Genomic DNA, 5,812 nt, shown 5'->3' with positions numbered 1-5,812 from the left:
ATGTTAATGATTACAAAGGGGGTTACATCTGAATATTTTCACACACACCGACACACAGATTTAATTGATTTCTTTCCCAAATTGCATTGATTGCTCTAAAATATAAGACACCAATGTTTCAGGAGTTTAGGACACAGAACAGGACATGTTTTTATGATAACTGTTTTATTCACTACTTGGGTTTATGTATGTGTTTTTTTTTTTGTTTGTTTAAGATTAACTGTTAGATGCCTGTGTTTCCTGTCATAGCTATGCAAATATTTGATTTCAAAAACAGTATCATAGCTATTAAACTATTTCTTATGATTTTAAATCTGTATCTTTGAGAATGATCTCAAAGTAAAAAAGAGTGCTTAAGTCTGATTTTGTGGTGACTGTGCTTTAAAATTAAATTATTGTAATCTTAATTGTTGAGTCCTACTGTATGGTTAACCCTAGCTGCTTTAAATGTTTCAAAATGATTTACAGTTGAAAACATTCGTTAGTAATTTAGAAAAGTAATCAAAAGGTACATTACTTTAATAAAGTAATTGAAATTGAAGTTACACTACTTATTACATTTTAAATAGGGTAAATAGGGTAACTTGTAATCTGTAACCTATTACATTTCCAAAATATACTTCCCAACACTGGATCTAACACCTTTACAGAGAGATGACTGTAAATAATGTTGTAATGTCAAGGTTTTGCTCTAAAAAAATCAGATGAATCAGTTACAATGAGCTATTTAGCCACTAAATAATAACTCAATCTTATTCTGTGGCTCAGTGGTAGAGCATAGCATAGCAGCGCAAAAGGTTGTGGGTTCGATTCCCAGGGAACATGTTAGGTAAAATAAATAAATAAATGTTGGATAAAAGCGTCTGCTAAATGCATAAATGTAAATGTCAGTACTGTAACTGAAGGTCTGACACTTGAACATAGTATATTTTCTTTAGTACTGTTGGAAGACTGGACAAAGAAACCATTTAGAATAAATATGAAAAATATCAAAAGTAACAACACAAATCATATGACTGTGTGTATTTATCTATAAAACTCATCTGTTTAGCTGCGCATTTATTGAATGAGCACTGTGCGATGTCCGAACTGATTGCACTGTATTTTACGTATTCACTGTATTTTATGTAAAATCATTTTCTATTTTTAACTGTTTTAAATTAATGTTAAATAAGTCAATTTTTAAATCATTTTCAAAGTTTTAAAATTGCTTTTTTTATTATTATTATTTTTCTTCATGATTATTTTACTTTCTTTTATGTAAAGCACTTTGAATTACCATTGTGTACAAAATGTGCTATATAAATAAACTTGCCTTGCCTATTGGATTTTAATTTAAACATTGTTTATGTGATTATATGACTGTGATTGTCAGACTGCACATCCCACCTAACCTAAGCAAGACTACTATGACATTTTTAACAATAATAAGCAACTTGGATGTTTTTGTTTTAAAGATTGTATGTATCAGAATGTAGTTATGCAATATATGCACATACTTTTATAAATAAAAGTCATTATTAGAGGAATCAGTGCCTTCCTCCAACTTTGACTCAAGAATTAATTAAACTAATTCCCAAACCAAAAGAGGATCTACTTTTTCTTGATTTTCTTGGTGACCAGTTAGTTTACTCAATAATGATTTTAAAGTATTTGATCTGATATTTGCTAAAAGACTCAAAGCTCATTTTGATTCAATTACAGAAGAAACACAATCTGGATTCATGAGGAATAGGCATATTATAAACAATATAAGACTACTTTTAGTTATGGGTTATCCTGAATTTAATGTAGATAATGGTTTTGTTCTTTTTCTTGATTTCTGTAAGGCTTTTGACTCCGTAGAGCATCAGTATATTTTTGAGTCACTTATAAAATTTGGTTTTGGAAATTTCTTCACTAGTGCAATTAAAACACTTTATAAGAACAGCAACAGTTCAATTAAACTGTTGGTGGCACTTCTACTACATTTAATTTATCTAGAGGGATTAGACAGGGTTTCCCACTTCTCTCCATATTTATTTTTGATGATTCAACACCTTGCTTATCATATTTAAGCCAGTATGAGTAAAGGTATGAACTATAACGCAGTTAGCAGATGATACCATCCTCTTTCTCCAAAATGAAAACCAAATCCCCATTGCAATTAAAGTAGAAGAGTTTTCTAAAGCATGCATCTGGTGTCTATTTAAATGTAAAGAATTATGAACTTATGTCGGAATCAGTTTGTAAGTGATGTTGATTGGAAAAAAGTCTATATTCTATCCTATTGCTATCTCTTAACAAACAAGGTTAAATAAGTATCTTTTAAACTCCTTCACAGAATATGCCCTGAGATTGAGGATCTTCTGCACCTACTTCAGGGCCTCTTCTGCGTGTTCCAGATGGTAGGACCTTTTGGTGCTCCAGGAGATCAGCGTTTCACAACGCTTTGTGTTCAAGACTGTTGAAACTGATTCCTGCTCCTTTTTCCACTGCATTGTTACTAGCACAACTTGTGGGAGAAGTCACTGCCACCGGACTGCTCACTCAACCACAGAGAATGTAACTCACTTTTGAATCACTTTTGAATGAATCACTTTTCAAACCACTTCTAAAGACAGTTAAGAACAAATAATCTTTCATTTATTTGTTTCAAGCATAATAAGTTTCTCCGCCATATTAGTTTCAGTTTATCTTTTCATAAGAGAATGTAACTCTGCCATAGCAATACACAACTGAATCACTTGCATTCTCCATCCCTACACTATTCACTTCCCTAGGTTGGTGAAAGCAAAATCACTACACTTGTAATAACCAGTGTTGGGGGTAATGCATTACAAGTAATGCGAGTTACGTAATCAGATTACTTTTTTCAAGTAACTAGTAAAGTAACGCATTACTTTTTAATTTACAAGAAAATATCTGAGTTACTTTTTCAAAAAAGTAACGACAGTTACTTTGTAATTCCCATTTTTTGACTGACAAGCCTCCTGTTCCCATATTGGGAGAAATCGGAAGTATGGAGGCGTTGTGTGCGCTGTGTGAACATGATGTTACTGTAGTTCTAGACTAAATTTGAATGTGCATTAATTCATCCCACTCACAAAAAAAACAAAAAACAAAACAGATTTAGTATTCATCAAAATTAATCAAAACAGTGAAATGCAAACTCAGAATATGACGCAAACCTGCAATAACTAAATATATTTAATAACACAAATGTATCTATTCCCATTTTATTAACAGTGTCTTTGCTGCTGACCTTTAATGATCCAGTTCAACCATACTAATAATCAAAAATGACTTTAGATAAACTAGAAAAACACAGATGTGAATTTACTTTTCCTTCAGCCTGAGGTTTATTCATTACACTTTTTGGTGTGAAAGGGCTTTTACATTTGCTATAAATAGAACTTCTTATATTAAAAACAATCAAGCCCTGCTCATATTTAAAAAGTAACGTGAAAGTAACGCAAAAGTAATGTAACACATTACTTTCCATAAAAAGTAACTAAGTAACGTATTTAGTTACTTTTTTAGGGAGTAACGCAATATTGTAAGGCATTACTTTTAAAAGTAACTTTCCCCAACACAGATAATTCAAATATTTTTATCTGTTTATTATTTAAATATTTAATACACCTGACAGCTACGTGTGTTTATATTATAATATTGCAGGATTATGGTTTGGCAGCAAAGGGACTTTTGCAGACTTTTGACCAGTGTTTTTTTTTTTTTTTTTTTAGTGTCTGTTTATGTAAAGTTGTTTGTGAGATGGAATAGACTTGTTGTGGTAACTTGGCATGAAGAATCACGCCGAAGGCAGGACTGCAGTACGGTCATTTTTACTAATAACTATCTGTGCATACAGAATACTCAACACAGTCTTTACTGCACAGCATTAGATACCATTCTTTTGCCCAACAGGCAGTTCCCTCTCATAGGTTCACTCTGCAATGCTGCGATGATGTCATCGCTATGGGAACCCCTCCGGTGTGACGAATGTCTGAAGCCCTTATACCATCACGCCAATTCATTGGCCAATAGCGCTTAGCACCGCCCTGAGCATGGGTCACATATGCGTGCTGCGGGCTATTTATTCAGATTTTAATTCCTTCAGGAAGCGAATCATCTGTTGCCCATCGGAAAGAGATTCTTGTTCTAAGCCATCTATTTATATAGAGTTGAGCAGATGGGTTTTCCTATCTCTCTCTCTCTCTCTCTCTACTTCTGCTCTGCAATAATGCAGGCAAGTGCATTTGAATTGGCGCTTACGCTTCTAGCTCTTTTTGTGTACTGCTTTTAGGCGCAGACTCTAGGAGTCCTGCAGCGGATGTTTGTCATGCATTATGGTCTCGGCACTTCATGCTACCAAGCATTAGTTTGCCTGGCGGTTAATTTTTCTTTCAGTTCCGCTGCTGCTTTGAGCTGGAACAAATCATTTGGCGAGCCCACATATACAGAGTAAATTCCTATGGCAAGCTGTTTTATATCTAATGCCATAGTGACCCTCTGTGGTTGTATTTTCTCTTTATATGTGACTTCGCCTCTAGAGGTGCATGCTCATTCTATGAGAGCAATGGCTTCTTCTCAGGCTCTCTTTAAAGGGCCTTTGATGGGAGATGTCTGTGCTGTGGCAGGTTAGTCCTCTCCTAGCACTTTCATCAAGTTCTACTTGTCTGGATGTGAGGATGGCTCTTGGTTCCCGGGTCTCTTCCTCTTGAGCAGACTCTTTCCTCGGTCTTCCAGCTATCTTAGGTACATCAGGCGTTATGTTATAGCGTTCCCATAGCAATGACGTCATTGCATCATTGAAGTGAACCTATGAGAGGGAACATCTCGGTTACGTATGTAACTTTGGATCCCTGAATAGGGAACGAGATGCTGCGATGCTGGCCATTCCGTATCTTCAATAGTGCTTCCTTCGTCATTGGTGTGATGGTATAAGGGCACCGGAGGTATTCCCATAGCGATGACGTTATCACAGCATCTCATTCCCTATTGAGGGAACCAAGGTTACATATGTAACCAAGATGTTTTCCCAACAACTGCATATAAACCCCCCACCTCAGCGGTCAACTATAGGAACTACTAGAATTGTACTCAGTTTACTACACTTATCTATGAATCTGCAGTAAAACTTGCACAATCCTCTCACAATCTACATTAATCTGGATGCATTTGAAATGGCGTTTTCATTTTAAAATGCTCTCCGTCCACACTAGCGTTTTCCAAAAGTGTCTTATCCACACTGAAACATCAGAAAACGTTAAATTCGCTTTTTGCACATGCGTAAAGCCTCAAAAAAAGCTCACTGCAGATGATACATATTCATGCAGATCTTCTGACAGGATTATTTTATTTAAGAAAATAATTCACCATTCACTGATGTGTCCAGGTCTCACACACTCACGACTGTATGTCTGATCTTAAATGCAACTGCCCTCATGATTTCCCGCAAATAGCGATCACGAGTAAATTTGCTTTCATCTTTACAGGACTGTGATATGAAGAGTGTATAAAGTAACACATCTGTAGCAATAGTGTGAAAGTTCATAGCACATAACGTGCACAATACCAGTATAAACACGGACATCAATTGGTATAATATGCATCACATGACTAAACTTGCGTCATCGTTTTCAAAAGCCTCCGTTTTCACAGTCCACACTACAACGCGAAAACAGCGTTTTCAAAAAGCTTCGTTTTCCTTGATTAAAAACGCCGTGTGGACAGAAGACCAAAAAGGAGAGAAAAAGATGCGTTTTTCAAGAAAAAACGTATTATTTTGGGCCTCAAACACAGGGAAGAAATCAAAACTTGCTGAGCT

This window comes from Cyprinus carpio, chromosome A9 (assembly GCF_018340385.1).
Source record: "Cyprinus carpio isolate SPL01 chromosome A9, ASM1834038v1, whole genome shotgun sequence".
NCBI lineage: Eukaryota > Metazoa > Chordata > Actinopteri > Cypriniformes > Cyprinidae > Cyprinus > Cyprinus carpio.
The sequence above is the reverse complement of the archived record's forward strand: the minus strand, read 5'-3'. Positions refer to the sequence as shown.